The sequence below is a fragment of the Balearica regulorum genome, chromosome 3 (assembly GCF_011004875.1).
Source record: "Balearica regulorum gibbericeps isolate bBalReg1 chromosome 3, bBalReg1.pri, whole genome shotgun sequence".
Classification (NCBI taxonomy): Eukaryota; Metazoa; Chordata; class Aves; order Gruiformes; family Gruidae; genus Balearica; species Balearica regulorum.
The window spans coordinates 117,482,175-117,500,807 of NC_046186.1; the positions used below are offsets into that span (position 1 = coordinate 117,482,175).

General features: G+C 41.1%; 1 long non-coding RNA gene across 1 annotated transcript in view; it reads left to right on the forward strand.

The window, feature by feature from the left end:
* Nucleotides 1-8,594: 8,594 nt before the first annotated feature.
* LOC142601162 (uncharacterized) overlaps nt 8,595-18,633 on the forward strand; it is a 59,499-nt gene continuing 49,460 nt past the window's right edge. Inside the window, exon 1 of the long non-coding RNA XR_012834794.1 lies at nt 8,595-8,737. This is a non-coding gene — a long non-coding RNA (uncharacterized LOC142601162). The remainder of the gene's footprint in view (nt 8,738-18,633) is intronic.

An 18,633-nucleotide genomic window follows, 5' to 3' on the forward strand; every position in this document is an offset into this window, starting at 1 on the left:
AACGCTGTTGAAACAGCAGATATGGTGCCTTCATCTGAAAGCTCTTTTCCTTTCAGAGCTGCACAGGTTTCTGTGGACAGTGGCATTCAGGCAGGTCTCACAGCTGAATGACACAAGGTTTAGCAGAGCTGCATGGAACTTGCTTAATGTGCAAGGTGACCTAGGGCCAATCAGCAACTTTCTTCCAAGTAGAAGCTCCTTTCTTTTTACTTGTCTCTTTTTTAAAAAAAAACTTTGAAATTCTCTTCCACTGTGTATTTCCTGTTTTCTTAATCTCTGTTCATCATTTTGTGATCGTGTAAGAAAATGGTGTTTATTTTGCTCAGCTCAGCTTAGCTGAGCAATCTTCTGAGAGAAGCACACCCCTTGCCCTCAACAATAGTCTATGAAATATGTAGAAATGGCTATGAGAAGTTTATATTCCTAGCTGGCACTCACCACCCCCTACTGGAGAAATCAAAAGCAAAAGCAACAGTATTTGGGACAGCGCAGGAAGCAGAGACCAGCCCAGGGACTGTGCACAAGTTTTGATGCCACAGTAGTATGACATGAATGACCACAAAAAAAATTCTGTCTTTAAACATTCAACGTTTTGTTTAATTATTAAATATTACTTTTTCCCCCCTTTTCTTCTGGATGTGTTAGGCTTTGTGGTTTTTTTTTTTTTAACTCGGCCTTCCTTAGAGCACATGCCTGTTACCACAAACCCTTCTCTTGAGCAGAAGGCATCTGAGAGGCAAATGTGAAGTGCTTTTCTCCCCACGTTCTGCCTGGGTATGCTCATAGCTTGGTGGATACTAATGTGCCAGCTGTGGGCCGTGGCAGCATGTAGCAATGTATCTCCTCACTGTGGCAGCAAGGCAGAAGATAGCTGAGACAGCCTCCTTTGCCCCACTCACCAGCTTCATTCTCTGCTAAGACTCCTCCCTGTCACAATAGTCCCAGTTAGCTCTTAGGGATTGCTTAATTTTAGACTGTCAAACCCATTTCCAGAGATTCCTGAAAAGTCACATCACTCTAATTTCTGTCTGTTCTGTGCCAGATACATGGAATAGCAAAGATTAGTGCTTGGAAACTTTTTTGCCAATTGAGATAAAGATCAGTTTAGCCAGTTGAAATGTTCTGTTTTGATATCGGCCTCTAGTGAATGTTACTGCAATTACTTGGAATTTCTAGGAATGCCTTTTCAAACTCAAAACATGGAGATTTTGTCTGGAAATTGGAAATTTGCTTCTGCCTTGTGCCCATTGTACAAAAGAATACTTATTAAGCAAGGTTTACAATTGCAGAAGGCAGACAGTTTTTCTTTATTTCTGAATATTGTTCTAAGAGAATTAAGATGAAATAATATATAGCTTGTATAGAATAACACTTTGGAAAGAGATCTCAAGATTATCATCTAATCTATACTGCTGTTCCTGAGCTGCATTACATATACCCAAATAATTCATGACAAATGCTTTCCTGGCCTGTTAGTGAAGAAATTTTGTAATGTGGAGCTCATGTCTTCTGTACGAGACTATTAAATGCTTCTTAGCTGTACCAGATAGAACTTTAATGGTCCTGCTTTAAATTCATAGAATCATAGAACGGTTTGGGTTGGAAGGGACCTTAAGGATCATCTAGTTCCAACCCCAATGCCATGGGCAGGGATACCCTCCACTAGACCAAGTTACCCAAACCCCCATCCAACCTGGCCTTGCTTACAGCCTCTATAGGCTTCCTTTTTGTGTTCGAGTTTGTATGGGAACTCCTTGTTCATCCATGCAGTTCCTCTGGGCGTTTTTGCCTGACTTCCTCTTTGTTAGGATGACAAACTCCTGAGCTTGGAGGAGGTGATCCCTGAGTACTAACCAGCTGCCTTGGGCCCCTCTTCCCTCCAGGGCTTTGTCCCATGGTAGTCTACCAAGCAGATCCCTGAAGAGGCCCAAGTCTGCTCTCCTGAAGTCCAGGGTAGTGAGATTGCTGTGTGCCCTCCTTGTTGCCCTTGATCAAGATCCTTGATCTGGAACTGCACCATTTCATGGTCATTGCAGCCAAGGCTGCCCTTGAGCTTCACATTTCCTCCTTGTTGGTGAGACCAAGGTCCAGCATGGCACCTCTCCTCATTGGCTCCTCTATCACTTGGAGAAGAAAATTATCATCAATGCATTCCAGAACCTCCTGCTGTGTTGTCCCCCCAACTGATATCAGGGTGGTTGAAGTCCCCCATGTGGACCAGGCTTGTGAATGTGAGGCTGCTCCTATCTGTCTATAGAGGGCCTCATCCGCTTGGTCTTCGTGGTTGGGTGGCCTGTAGCAGACCCCACTATAATGTCTCCTGTCCTTGCCCTCCCTTTAATCCTGACCCACAAGCTCTTGGTTGGCTTCTCATCCATCCCCAGATGGAGCTCCATGCACTCCAGCTGGTCATTGACATACAGGGTGACACCCCCTCCTCATCTCCCCTGCCTGTCCTTCCTAAAAAGCCTGTATCCTTCCATTCACACTCCAGTCATAGGACCCACCTCACCACATCTCTGTGATGCCAATAAGATCATAGTCCTGCAGGGATGTGCACGTCTCCAACTTATTTACTCCCCATGCTACACGCGTTTGTGTAGAAGCATCTAAGTTGGACTTCTGATAAAGCTGACTTGCTGGCTGGAATTCCATTGTGCTGCACTTCAGGTGTTCTCCTGCTGACCTGTGATCCGTCTCCCAGCTCTGGGCATCTGTTGCTGGCACTGACATCAAACTGGTAGGAGTGGGATGGATTGAGGTTCCCCTCCTCTGGCAACTTTAGTTTAAAGCCCTTTTCACCAGCTTGGCAAGCCTGTGACCGAAGATGCTCTTCCCCTTCTCTGAGAGATGGACCCTATCAGTCCCCAGTAGACCAGGTTTCTCAAAGCAAGTCCCACGGTCTAAGTAGCCAAACCAATTACCAGTGCTCCCAGGGCTCTGTAATCCTTCTTGATACTCCTCAGACTGCTCCTGCCTGTATCAGTTCCTCATTTTAATATCTCTGATCCAGATCTGAAGTCTGCATTTGGCCTCTTCTCGAGAACTGGTTTACTCATACCCCATGTTCAAAAGCCTTTGAATTTAGAAACATCTAAAAGAAGCTTAATATGTCCTATATCTCAGTCAGGCTTGTTGCTCCTTTGGATTTTCAGAGATGGCCTTGTTTATTTTGGATCTTACTCGAAGAAACACTTAGTGTGTCTTCTCTTTCAGTGGGTGCTATGGGCTGCAGAATGCTTTTGGAAATCATGCAGGTTTTTAATTGAAGTTTCTCAGTAGGAGATATATCCTTCCAATAACCTGCCGACTTCTTTGAGGGTCTCAGTAGGAGAAGTTGGATGCTACATTTCTTAAAAAATTGAACCATCATCTATTACAGCTACAGTCTCAAATTCAAGCTGAATTGTCAGCACTTTCCTTTGCCATTACTGTTCTCTGTTGACAAAGCTCTTTGATTTGTATTATCATCACTTCAGCATCCTCTTTTTTCTGCTCTTTTTGTTCAGTGAACATTACTTTCTGTTCATTTGCCACAGACAGAATCCTGCTCCTTCATGTCTCCGGGTCCTGGTTTCGGGAGGGATACAGTTAATTTTCTTCCTAGCAGCTGGTATAGTGCTGTGTTTTGGATTTAGGATGAGAAGAATGTTGATAACACACTGATGGTTTTAGTTGTTGCCAAACAGTCTAGAAGTTTTCAGCTTCTCACACTGCCCTGCCAACAAGAAGGTGGGGGCACCCAAGAAGCTGGGAGGGGACACAGCCAGGACAGCTGACCCAAACTGGCCAAAGGGATATTCCATACCATATGATGTCATGCTTAGTATATAAGTGGGGTTGGCTGGGAGGCAGTACGGCTCAGGAACTAGCTGAGCAATTGTGCTGTGCATCACTTGTTTTGTATATTCTTTATTATTATTATTATCATCATCATCATCATCATCATCATCTTCCTTTTCTGTCCTATTAAACTGTCTTTATCTCAGCCCATGAGTTTTACCTTTTTTTTCCCTGATTCTCTCTCCCATCCCGCAGAGGAGTGTGGGGAGTGAGCAAATGGCTGTGTGGTTGTTTTAGCTGCTGGCCAGGTTAAACCATGACACTCCCCTTTTGAATATTGTGATGGTTTTGCCATTGCCATTTGTCATTGGCAATTTGGCATTTTACCCTATATTTCCATGGCAGGCAGAATGGTTCCAAGAATTTCTCTCTGCAGTTCCCATAATCCCACTTTCACCTAAAAGACACTCTCCCTTTTCCTTATTTCTACCATCTTACAGACAATATCACTATGAAGCACTTTTATGTCAAGCACTGTGCATTGTGGAGGTCTGCCTTGCTTAGGCACATGCAGAAGAGAGGTCCTTTCTGCTCCAGGTCCCCAGCTTCTCCCCGTAGCAAGACGTGGAGTATTTAAAGCTCATGCCCAATTGTACTGCCTGAGACATTTATTGGTGCTCCATTAAATGTTAATAGTTCTTTTTTTCTCACAAGTTATTTGAGATTCAAAGGGCTGACAGAGTTCAGTATCAATCTGAGAAAGGGATTAATATACTGTGAAAGCCTTATTGCAGGTATTATAGATATTGCTGGTTATTTCTGCACACACTTAAAATGAATTCCAACTCAACAGAATAATACCTAATGGTAGTTTCATTTGAAGCTGCTCAGAGCATGAAACCACAATCTTGGTGTCAGAATGAGTCATGAAAAGCTGCTATCACATCTTATTTCTGACTTTAAAAAAGGTTTTGTGGTTCTTCCAATATGGGGTCAAAACTGCAGGGCCAGATCAGCCGCCTTCTCATCACATTTCTGAAGTCTGAGAGTAGCACTGTAGAAGGGACTGTTCTGACAGGAGATGAAAGGTTTGTCCATGCTCCCCAAACTAGGTGGAGATAAAGCAAATCCATGCCATCTTTTGGGATGATGGCTGTGCCCCCCCAGGGCTGACTGCTGTGTGTGTGGCTGGGAGCATGCTGCTGCCTGTCCACGGCTCTGTGGTAATACGGATGATTTGGGTTAGGGTCCAAAGGAGACAGATGCTGGTTTGTCTGAGAAGGACAGCTCAGGGGCATGGATGTCAGGGCTCAGCCTCTCTCTTCATGGTGCAATGTACAGATGGAGTTAAATATTGTGGGGCAGGAGCAACAAAACCCTCACACTGAGAAAGGAACATCTTTGCTATTTGGTGATGGCAGGGAGGCAAACCTGCCCTCTCTGCAGGTGGTCACAGTGATCCTGACAGGAAGACTGTTGCCCATGGAGCAGTTAGTGATCCACAAACCAGTTAACCTGTGTAAGCATAGGCTGTGCCGTGTTGCCCTGTACCCCAGATATAACTTGGCTTTTATGAGTGTGTTGTGCTGTGCATATCCCCTGGTACAAGATAATCTTCGTTAGCTGATTGTAACAAAGGAGCCTGCGGGCAGCTTCTCCTCAGTACTGGCAATTATACCACCTCTGTGTCCTTAGCTTTAACTAAAAGTGCAGCGACAAGTCCTCATGTAAATACCCTTTTTGTTTGATAGTAGGAATGATGAACAGAATTGTTTTCTTTTCAGAAAATCCCATTCAAGCTCAAAAGACCAAAATGGAGTAACCTTTCTACGAATGGCATCAGTGTGGTGTGCTGGCCCTGGATGGAGACCCGTTCAATATCACACAGCTCATGGGTCCTGCCATCTGAAGGAAGGTAAGATTATCTATACTATTGTCTTTGTAGTGTTAGCTTTAATGAGTTTGAGTGTCTTGCTTACTGGGATCACAACAAATTAGCACCTCCAGGTTGGAAACAGTGGTGGTCTGCTTTTCACGGAACATTTAGAAATTATGTGGACAAATTAGAGGCAAGAGGAGAACGTGGCATGGCTACAGCTGTGTGGGAAGGGGCAGCCCTCAGTTCCAGAATTACAAGTCCTTGAAGAATAAAATGTAAACAAAGTCCCAACTTTTTCTAAGGCTGCTTTTGCTTATATTTGGTAGAGAACAAAAGTTGCAGGGAATGGCATTGCCCTTTTGAAATCAAACCCCATGAATTGTAAGCATCTTATAAAACTGACTGTACAGGGGCTATGACACAGTCACAATGCCACAAAACTAACTCGGGTTATTCAGCCACGACGGGCATCCCTTGGCTTCAGGGATTAATCAGCTAGAATGCAATCTCTAGAAGTTTTTTAGGAAGAAATTTAGGTGTTCAGAGGTCATTTGAGCCTGTTGACTACTGATGCCAAAGTAAATTGGTAGGGGCTCGCTGTGAAAAATATCTTCCTGTAGTATATAATGAACAAAGGCCAGCATAGTGGATCTAACGCTGTTTGTGAATCAGAGCATAATTTAACTGCTGTGAGATACCCTTTGGAGGAGTTTCTATCCGTGTGACTGCAGAGGGAGGCAGGGGAGATAAGCCTTCCAGACTGGTACATCAGCTCTTGGGCTGGGGGCTGTGGCAGGATGGTTTGCTGATGGACAGCCTGCTCTTTCCCACAGTATTCTTCTGAGAAAACTTTTATTTAAATGAGCTTGAAATTTTAAGGCCAAAGTTTTCCCAGAAGAAATATTTAATATAAGCCCAGCTGGCCTTTTCAATGAAATTGTTTATTAACTGATTTGTTGCCATTAGCCACCAGGAAGCACACCTGTAAAGACAATTTTAACTATATAAAAAATTCACAGTTTGCCAGTTACCCTAATTTATGTAATTTTGCTGCAGGGAGTTCATTTTGAAGAGAAAAGGATGACAGATTGGATATTTGAGTATCATTCAGAAGGTTTTTTTAAGGCTCATTTCCCTTTCAGAGTTACAAACCCTGTGTCAAATCATTGTCATATTCTTTTCTATGCAGTACCTGAAACAGTACCTTATCACTGGATGTTTCTACCTTACTATTCTCTGCCTTTTGCTGCTTTTAAAGCTAGCTGCATATTCCAAGTCTGTAGCTCCCTGTTGAACCTGGCACAGCCTTTAGCCAAAGATAAATACAATGAAAGAAAGATGATGAAAAGTTGCCCCCTCCCTACTACACAGGCACATTAAGCAATGTTCCTTCTGCCAGGGCAAATGGATTTTCCTGAGCTTTCTGCATGGGTTTTCTGGGCAGAGGAACATGTTTTGCTTGTGTTTTTATTCTGTTTGGCTGATTGAGTTAAGAGGTCATATGCTAAAGCCCACAGAAAACTAGACCATGTATAAATTTATTTCAGCACAGTTAGTGAGAAAGGTACAGACACGATGGTGTGAAACATTGCATGAAGGAGACCTTTGGGAGGCAAGGAGCCTACTTCTGTCCCCTGCTAAGCAAGAGTAATTTCAAAGTACACTTTAAAAGTCAAAGGACCAGTGCTCCCCAGAATAGTTCAACTGCCTGTTGTCTTCAGGGTATGCATTTTTTTACAGTGAGACTTGGCATCCTCCAGGCCCTCTGGTGTAAATCTGGCTAAAGAGATGAAGTCAGAAGTCTAACATCAGTCAGATGGAAGTGTGCTGGTCTGCTCCTATGAATGGAACCTCCTCCTCAGCTGCATTTATACCAGCCATAGGCAAGTCTGTAGGTATGGCTGACAAGTCAGCAGGAGATATACAAGCAAATATTGAGAACTCTCAGCTATACCAGTAACAGTTCCTAAAGCCAGTGCCACTTCTTATACATAGGGGCTATTCAGAACAAAACTGCCCTGATATAATTTTGATCACGTTAAGGGTTGTTGCAGCAGTGCTTTAGAGTTCCTTCCTCTACTCGCATTGCTCCAGCACTGTTTTTTTCCTGAAACATTACTAATGTCAAGACAAATATCAGACTGCAGCTGAGCTCTGATACACAGGTCCTCTTGCCTGAGGCAGCCCTTCTGCTGTTTTTTTAAAATCTCCTGATGCTGGTGGGGTGGTCTAAGGCTTGAGCCTTGATGCTGACAGGAAAGAGTCTCAAACAGATTCTGCAATTAAAATGGCAGGCAACACAAATTGCTGGTCATTAAGAACAAAATTGCTGGTCATTAAAAATAATACTTTTCTGCTTCATAAAGGTGAACTATTGAAAAAGATCTAATCCAGAAAAGATTAAAAATTAATCAAAGTAATTGGATTGTCTGGGATTGCTCAGAAATGATAAACCTCTCCAAAAGTCACACAGGCAGACAAACAAGTTACTGGTGTCCTGGGTGGGGGGTAGAGGAAGGTGGAACTAAGGGCTCTGAGAATGCTCTGGCACCATGATAAATCTGCTGTAGTTAACTTTATATTATGAAATTATATATTTGAAACTGCATTGAAGCCCTCACTGTCTGTCAATGTCTGCTTCAGTCCTCTGCCAAAGGAAGCGACAAGATCTGTCTTTAAAAAATTGATGTGATTTAAAATTTAAAGAAAGATTGGTTCAACTCTTGTCCAGCATATATCACACAATGGATTTCAAGAATGACTCAGATGCTCTTCATGAGATCATGTGACCTAATACATAAAGGGCAAAAAACCTTCCAAACCCTTGACTCTCCTGTAAGTTTCTGCAAGTTGTCAATACTGGATCAAACATTTCTATTTATCTCCTGAAAGGTCAAATTTTACTTTTAATGTGGTGATACCTCTTAGTTCCTGACAGACCATTTCCATGAATTGGATGGAATCGGGATTGGTAGAGCCTATGGGACTGTATACAAATGGCTGAAAAATGCCACCTCTCCACCCTCCAGCATACATCAAGTATGAATTTCCCACAGTACCAAATTCAGTATTCAGGTATGCATAACTTCTAAAGGTTACATTTTTTCTCATTCATTTGGTGGATAGAAATGATGAATAATGGGATGAACATTGTATTTCTTATTCCTCTCTTTGTTAGGGTAAACTACTAGGTTGTCCTGGTTTTGGCTGAGATAGATACAGAGTTAATTTTCTTTCAAGGAGCTGGTATAGTGCTGTGTTTTGGATTTAGGATGAGAATAATGTTGATAATACTGTTTTCAGTTGTTGCTGGGTAGTGTAGAGTCTTCACTAAGTAAAGGACTTTTCAGCTTCTCATGCCCTGACGGGTGCAGAAGAAGCTGGGAGAGCACAGCCAGGACAGCTGACCCAGACTGACCAAAGGGCTATTCCATATCATACAAAGTCATGCTCTGGGGAAGCTAGCTGGGAGGTGGGATTGCTGCTTGGAAACAGATTGGGCATTGGGCTGGTTTTTTTCCCTTCCACATGTGGTGAGCAATTGCATTTGTGCATCATTTGTTGTTATTACTATTATTCTCTTCCTTCATTTTCCTATTCAACTGTCTTTATCTCAACCCACGAGGTTTTTCTCCATTCTTCTCCCCATCTCCTTGCGGGGGATAAGGGGTGAGCAAGCAGCAGCGTGGTGCTTAGTCACCGATTGGGGTTAAACCATGATATAGGCTAAGATATCTCAGAGCAGACATTGATGTTGATCACCTTGAGCTTCAAGGCAGGCAGAGACACACTTTGTAGGGTTCCCCTGCTGCTCTAAGCATAAATCTGCTCTCTCTGGGGGAAAAACCCCCCAAACCCACATCTTTAAATTGAGCTTCTAAAAAAGAGACAATGAAAAATCCCAATTCTTTCAAATGTTGATTCCATAAACTCAGTATCAGGGCTCTGTAGGCACTAAGACCTCTTGATGACCCCAATTAGCCTCACCTGGAGCCTCCACCCACACCACTGCCCAGGAGCCCAATTTCAGGTTAGCCCTGGGCACACCCCTGTCCCCTGCACACTATAGCTGTGCCTGTTTGTCATTTTGCCTCTGTCTTCTGGATGGACCTTAGATTTATACTGCAGCCTTGCTTCAGGATCTGTCTCTTCCTGCTCTGGATGATGCTTGAGTTTTGTCTGGAAAATCACTGTCGCTGAAACATTTGCTTTGAGGAGTGTGGTTTGGAAACATGGATTTTATTTTGATTGTGATCTGCAGGCTCAGGAAGGATTCAGGTACTTAGTTTCAAAGAAACTTCTTAGCTTCTATGGTCTGTTGTGTACAATGTGTAAGCAAGTGTGAAGTTACATATATGTGCTGGGTTTAGGAATGGTATTAGAATAGGCAGGTAACAAAATGCTTTTATGAAAGAATTACAATGCCTGGAAAATAATAGTTACTTTTGAGATAGATATGAGAAAAGAACATTACTAAATATTAAAGAAGCTCAGTAAAGCACACTTACTTGATGTTATTGTAATCTGGCATGTAATTTTGCTGTGAGGCAAAAATTGCTCCCAAATCAATTCCAAAGTCTGCACAACAAAAAGAGAAACTTTACAAAAATATGCCACTGTATGTCTTTATGTATGAATCAAATAGCTGGCCAAGGGAACAGAGGCTCAGATGCCCATGCTGTTAGTATTAGAATTTAAAGGTCATAGAAATTGATGTAGGTTCCATTGAAATTGTATTGCCAATAATCTTTGGGTTCTCATATGTAAAGTTTTGCACTGGAATTTAAGGAAGAAGTTTTGGGGGTTTGGGGTTTTTTTAATTGACTTAGTGGGTAGCTGTGGTTAACTTGCACCCTTCCTTGCTTTCTCACTGTGAAAGGAAAGGATAATACCACTGTCTTGTGGAAAATGTTTTGATGCCTTGAGGTAACAAGCACCTCATAAGGCAGTCATATTATCATTTAGATCATGAGGAATTACTGATTATAGCTTCACAGCTAACAGGTCCAAACACCTGAAAAATCATTAGAATTCATCTAACTGCATGCTTCTCTCTTACTGATGCTGCAGGAGTCAGTTGGTTTGTGCTCACTCTTGTTTCACAGGTCTGTTGAAAGTAGTTCTCCAGGTGTCTAACGATACATAGGTGTTTTCAACTGTGGAAGCTGCTATGGTAAATTTGTAGTTAAAGGAATATACCCCAGTAATATCCCCTGCAATACAAGCATTTGTTTGTGATTTTCAGAAATAGACAGGAGTAGTGTCTCACTAGAGATTTCAGGAGTGAAAATTTCTGTATGGGAAATTGCTAATTGGAGTTCAGAACAAGTGTTTCCACTTGGAACTGTTGTTCTTTTGTTGCTTGGTGGACTAATTGCTAAGTAATTTTAAAAAATTATTTATTAAATGTTACTGTGAAAACTGTAAAATAAAGGTCCTGAATCTTTTAAGTCATAAATACTTCATACTTGAGTAGGTATTTCCTGATACAGAGATACATCTGTGTGTGTGTGAGATTGAGAGGTCTGGCAAAGAAGTTATCCTTACTAAAAGCTAACAGTCTGTGATTGTTTCCAAGTCCCCACTCTGAGCTAAGATAGTACTGGGCATGCTGCTCCTATGGGCGCCACCAAGAGCCATCTCTCCGTGTTTTCATGTTATTTACTGTTTGATTCCTTAGAATTGTGGTGGTTAGCAAGCTACTTAGGGAATCCATCCCTGCCAGGGACGGATACCTGGCTTTGTTAACACTGAAGTGATTGTTTTTCCTCATTTTTTTTTTTTTTTTTTTTTTTTTTTTACCCCTGAAAGAATATATAGGTTGGGTCTCTGGCAGAGAGCAGAGGTGGAGATGCTATCTGAATGTTCCCTCACTATGATCATCATTAATAAAGTTTCTGTCTGACCTGTCCTAAATTGTGCTTCCATTACTATGCAGTTGGAGTCCCCAGATTCTCTGACGGTGCATACTTATATATACTTTATGTGCCTATATATATATTTCCTGTGAATAAGAGGAGAAAAGGTCTAGCATGGTTGACTTATATTTGTAGTACGTTACTGCTTTACTCCTATTAAGTCTGTTGTATGTAATACACTTGCATTTCTCTTTGAGGAAGGATGTTCTTCATTGTTTGCAAGTTCAGGACTTAGAGTGTAACTAAGCCTGACCAGTTTGCATTTGGGAAGTAGTAGTAGCAACAATAATGTGCAACCTTACGTAATTGTATTAAAGTGAGGGATTTGTCTGTGGCTGGTGGAGGAAGATAAGGAACATCTTATTAACTCTTGGTCTTGTGTGGGCGCAACTGATAGGCAATTGACCTATGTTATCCACAGGAAAGAACAGTTGACCTAAAAAGTGGTGACTTATGTGAATTGGGGTTAGATCTGGCAATGTGTGGAAGTGGGTAGCATTCAAATACAGTTTTTGGATTGCTGAAATATCACAAAGGCAGTTATTGATTGTTGGATGACAATGCTGAATCAGACCAACGTTGACCAACATGAATCTGTCTGTAAACTGTTAGCTCAGCAAATGCTGGATCATAATAGGAGCTAGCATTTAAATTGATTAAACATTTATTTTCTAATAGTTTGGCACCACAGCAGCCAGAAATGTCTCAGCACTTGTTCTTCTAAAATTATTTTGCCTGGGATAACAACACATGTTATTCTATCCTTGAGATCAAATTCAATTCCCACAATAGGTAGAGGCAACTGCTTTTTCTTTTGAAAGACTGTTAAAGGAAATTTGCAGAAGCTGTTTTAAGTTCTTCATGGTCTTTCAAAGCTTCAAATTATGTTTTTCTACTGAAATAGCCCTTTAAAGAGATTTCTTTATGGACGTAATGACTGGCCTCTGGAATAAGTGTAAATGCATTATGAAGCAATGACAAGATAGTTGGAGATGTGACATTGTTCAACCTCTGGTAGTATGGCAAGTTGCTGAAATGCTCTGATGTAAATGCCAAGGATTTGACAACATGCTTCTTGGAACAAAGCTATTGAAGAAGACAACAAATATGTGAATCAAAAGGCGGGGATGCAGATGCAGCAAACAGATGTGCTGATCTAGCAGAATATTGTTCAGCTGTGTTGTCCATACATAATAGAAGACAATCTTCCCCTGCATGCACCCTCCCCACCCCAATTACTCTTTGGAAAAATAGTATTCAAGTAAGTTTTTTAAATATTATAGGAATGAAATTACTTGATTGTCTGCAAAAGAGCTGTAGGAATTTGGCTGATAGGAGAGCTAAAATCAGCCTCAGGAGAAAACTGAGCAAATAGGAGCTAGTGACTGGGGACAGATTCTGTTCTGAATTCTACACTTAATATTATTTTGCTCACCATCACAAACTGCTTTTCCAAAATGTCTTGCTGTGCTTTCACACTTCAGACCTTAATTCACTGTTGGACCGTCTTTCCCATTGGGGAAAGGGTATTCACATGGAACAATTTACATTTGAGGGGAAGAATAAAAGCAAGTTGTGTACCTTAATGTTACATCTTATGCTCACAAAGCCCCATTTTCACCTTGAGAAGAACTTAAGCTAAAAACTTTTTCAGGCAGTCATTCAGTCATTAAAAAAAAAAAAAAAGAAAAAAGAAGCAGAATGGGAACTACTGTCAGTTTGTGCCTTTAGGACTGCAAAACAAGCAAAATTATAGGTGATTGTAAAAGGCAAGCTTCATTAGAACCAAGGAACCAAAAAAACTGAACACAGGGAAGAAAATCAGTCATCTGCTTTTGTTGGGAGCACGTAGAGAGAAAATTGTTTAAACATCACTAGTATCAAAGGGTGACTTTTCAGCAGATGAACTGCATAGGCGATAAATGTGGACAATTGAAACAACGTGTAGCATGGAAATAGGAACAGGCTACAGGTCAGGCTGAAGACTCGGAACCCCACTGAGGCAGATGACCTGCAACAGAAGTTTTCTTCAGTTAAAACTTCTGGTGTGCTACAAAGGTGATCTTGAAAATTGCATCAGAAAAGACATTTTGCTGCTAAGGTGCTGATAGCTCTATTATAGGGATAGTGTCTGACAGAACCAAATGTAATATCAATCATGGTTATGGCTGGATGGCCCAATGCCAAGCTGCTAACTGTAGCTTTTAGTTGTGGTTTATTTCCTAAGCTCCAAAATGTCAGATAACTGTTTGGGGTACCAAACAGCATTTGCCTTTTCTCTGTGAATTGTTCCAAGACTTAGAAATATCTAGAGACCAAAAGCTTTAGAGTATATGGACCTGCCATTCAGCTTGCAGTGCCCTCTCCAATGGGTTTGTAGGGGTCTGTTAAAATAGCCAGATGTGCAGTGTCCTGGCACCTGCAGCGCATCTACTCCTGTTCCCAATGATGGTGAACATTACCCTGGCAGAGCAGCAGCATTCTGTCCTCTGCTGCTTTTCCTTGAGCATAATTAAATGGAGTGCAGACATAAGGAGGATCAGCCTCTAGAGCCATATTTGCAGTTCCGAATTAATTTGCAAGGTAAGTCAGGAAATTCATAGAATAGTTCTAATGCTCTGAGGAAAGATTAAGAAAATCCATGATGCCAGAATGTTAAAGCAAGTTATAGTCCTTCCCAAGGGCAAAGGGATTTTTGCAATGCCTACATATGTACCCTGTAAAATTAAGATAGTGTTGATAGATAATGATATTTAAAACCTCACCAGTATTTTAGTCTTTTGAGTTACCTTATTTATCTCAACCTGTATTACCTTCAGTACTGCAAATGCTGGGATTAACACATTGTGATCCTGAACATGCAGTAGCGATTAGGAATGCTACAGGTACGCTTTCTTGATTGAAAGACTTGGAGTAGATCTATGGGAATAAGAGGAGTGTTCAGTATGCTGAAGACCTTATCTCCCCTTTGCCTGTTTCAGATAGGAAGGTTAAAATTCTCTTTATTCCTGAAAGAGATTAGGGTGTGCATAAATGCCAACTCAGAAGGCTTCAGGCAGGTTAAAGAAAATGGAGATAAATAGCAAATATAACTTGGGCTCTTTTGATAGCATGTTTCTCTTTATGAAGTGTTTTCCATGCTATGTAGACATCTAGTTGGCCTGTGATGATCATGTCACAGTAAGGATTGTGTTCTTACCAGCATCTGACTATGCAGCTGTGTCCTTTCCTCCTGGGTAAAAAGCTTGCTACTATCATCCCTGCCTCAGCTTCACCAGTGTTGTACAGTTACACTGCAGTTTACTTCAGGCTACACTTGGATCCATTTAAAGTTAAATCTTGGCAGAGAATACGGCCAGTCTTAATGCTTTGTCAGAAAGGCTTCTCCTTGTGTTGACTGACCTGATGCTGTGTAGTTCCAGCTGACTGCCTCGTTCCAGGAGGCAAGAGAAGTATTTGTCTTTACCTGTATTTGCTTTTAGACACTACTCACTTCTTGGCCTGGGAGCACTGTTTGAGTAGATGCTCCCTTCATTTACAAGAGAAATGCTATTGGAAGGGAAGCTTCATGAGCCTGTTTTCAGTTTGGCATTTAATCCCATAGCCCAGCAATCCACTTAGCCCAGCAGTCCACTTAGCCTAATTAGTCACTCAGCAGGACTGTGGGTGCAAGGATCACCAGTTTTTTGAGATTCAATCTGTACGAGGCCAGAGCAGACATGACCACGTTACCTGTACAGATCTGATGGTTTTGGCCCCAGCTGCATTTTTGCATTAAATGATGGGTTGGTTTTGTTGCATTTATCCTTTCAGAGAAGTATGAGCAGGTTAAGACCGTGCCATAAGCATAAAAATGGCAGAGTGGTGAAGGCATGCCAGTGAAACTTTAGACTGAGAAATTGTGCACGTGGAAAAAGTGCCTGAGGGAGTCCTTTTGAAACCAATGTCAATCTCCTCTAGTTTGAAAACAGCAGGACTTCTTAGCAGGGAGATGCCTTTCATAGGGTTCAGAAAAGCTACAACAAAAAGGAAACCAAGTATGTGGGTTACATGTTTCTGTATCATTTCGGCTCTTTCAGATGGGCTGAAACGTGTTTGAGTCTGGCTAAAACTGTAGTTCCAAATCATGTCCATTTGGTGTCTTCTGCCAGAAGGGAGAGAAGTAGAGGCAGAGCCTCCTTGGGAGTGGAAGGCTTCCTGGAGCTCCCTGCTGTGCCTGGGCCATGTGTGCTCCTGTCTGCTCTGTCCCAAGTGCAACACACCACCTCCCTCAGTGCTCCTGGGGGTCCCCACGTTCACCAGATGCCTGTGAGGAAAGTCCCAGTCCTTTAGCTGTGTGAGATGAGGCACCGTGTGGGATGTTTAAATGTGCTGTTGTTTTTCTATGTGAATTTAAGAAGCTTAACCTTCATCCCATTAAAGTGTGCAGTGCCTACGCAGGTCTTCGTAAAAAGCCTCAGTCACCTTCCTTAGCAAAAATATGTGACTTACTGCCAGGTAATTACACCTTTTGTGATATACTGAGGTTGGTGCTGCTTTAATCTTTGGAAAGCTTATGTCAATGAATGAACACATTGAACTTCTATTTCACTGATTTACTGGATTGTTTGTGAATAGAGTGTTTCAGAGTGTCTGGTGCTGTGAATCCATTCCTTGTCTGTTCATTCTGCATCCGCGTGAGTGCTCCTAGGGAGTATTCACGTAATCAGTACAGCCATGTCATGCAGGATGGATCTTGAAGGATCTTGTGAACTACTCAGCCTCCAGCTTTGGCTTTCCATTCAGTAATACACTGCATATGCTAAATGTGCCACTGCCATGAGTTTGATCTTGAGCACCAAAAATACCTCTGGTAACATTAAAGTAGGACGATTAGTCTAAAACTTACGTTGTTTACTCCTGCTGCAGAAAAGAATAATGACAGTGCCTCGTCTCTCTGTTAGTCTGATCTGTGTATTTGCTGCCTCTCCAATTAACTTTTTTCAAAAGTTAATGAGAGGAAACATTTTGCTTTCTTTTTCCTTTTAAAGATAAATCTGTTCTGTGCCTTAGAGTTGCCCTCATAGATTACTGGATAGTTAATCAAAGTTGAGGCTTAACATTTCAAATCCAGCTGTTTTCAGCAGCAAATGCTAGCGGGTCACTAAATGTACTTAGCTTAGATTTAATATGCCTTAAAGCAATTATCTTTGATTGTAGAGGAAACAGTTTTCAAGTTAGCAGTTATCTTCTGTTTATCATTGCCTTTCCTGAAATTTTTGAGCTAGCACAGATCTATAGTGCTCTTGCAAACTGCCTGGCAGCTTTGCAGCAAATAGGGTATATTCAAATACATTACTGTAGAGGAAGCGGGGCATGTCTTCAGGTGATGTAAAACCACTATTGATTTGCTCTGTTTGTAAAGCTACATAGTAGTCTGTCTACTCTTACTGACACATATGGCTTTTACTACTACTAGATATTTTTTATGCGATTCCCAGAAATATGAACAACAGAATAGGGTTCTGATTTTCCTCTATGGTTCAGCATTTTTCATAGGAAAACTTGGTATTTTTTAGATACCCGTCAGTTAGTACAGCAAAGTCTATACTAAATTAAATAAAATTTCAGCTTGTTAGCAAGGGGATATAGGCTGGGCTTCAGATTCAGTAATTTGCAGCACTTGGGAATGCTGAGGCTTAGCTTGGTCACCTTTTACCTATACTTCTTGAGGAGGTAAGTTAACACTTCTGTTGTTGTGCAGAAATTTTCTCCATCATTTGCTGGGAAAAAACCCAATAGTGTGCCAGTCTTTCTATGTTTTTTCATGTTTTTATAGCTTTGCCTTGCTGGGTATTGCTGACCGATTCCTACTGATCTTATTCCTTAACAGCTAAAAACATAGCATGAAATCCAGAGATAACAGTACAAATCCTTTCTTGCTTTTCCACATCTGTGATATAAGATGTCATGCTGCTGCCTGTTCAACTGGTAATGCTTCAGATTATTAGAGTGAGAAGCTGTAAAATACATCCTTGATAATGCATGTGTGTGAATTTAATGGTTATGAGTAGATTAACCTTGATCCAAGAGAAGTGACAACCTTGTCTTGATTGATAACAAGTAGTTATATTACCAAAGAGATTTAGTCAACTTTGAACAATCTTCTTTTTATATATATATATTTATGGTATTGCATTAGCCGCAGTACTCTTCACAGAAAAATTGTCGGGGTTTTTCCGAGTAAACATGAAGTGACTTCTAAACCAGACAGTTGATTCTATCTAAGTCTCAGCATTTACCTCACATTGGAACATCTGATAGAGATGTTTGATAACTGCTCACTGTTTATTTCCTTAAATAAAGGAAAGGTGTATAGATTCAGAAGGCAGTTATATATTTTTGGAGCAATTAACTTTTATAAGCACTGTTTTGATCTTTTGCTGAAGAAATCTCACTTTTCAGAAATTCTAGCATCTTGATTACCCAAAATACTGTAGATAGCATAAGCAGTCTGAAGTTACGAGGGATTATATTCCTTAGTGATAAACAAATCTTAATGAAAGAGTATTGAAACAAGAGACAGCTATCTGTTAACATTGAGTTTTGCAAGCATTGGAAGGCACCTGACTACTACTGTTGCATGGCAGTTTGAATGCTCAGTGACCTCTAGTTTTAAGTGGATTTAAAATTTTAAAAGCCAAAACAATTTTATTGCACTAAATAGGCTATGCTTTGAAGCAAAATGTTATTGCCCATCTTGCCATGTCTTTACAACTGAAAACTGCTTGTGGTGTCCATGTTCTCATGCCCTTTTCTTTAATTCTGCATGAAGAGTGTGTTGAGAGGAATAGCAATAACTGGAGAATATCTTGGGCTCCTGGGATAAGAGGCGAGAAGCTGCTATTAATCTCTCTTAATAGCTGTATTTTCAAAGATCTCATTTGTTGAAGTTCAGTGAATGGCAAATTGCTTTAAAATTGTAGAAAACAATTAGGAATGCAATCCATATTGAAATAAATAACTGGTGATAGATGATTTTATTGCTCTGTTCTTACACTCTAAAGTTATGAT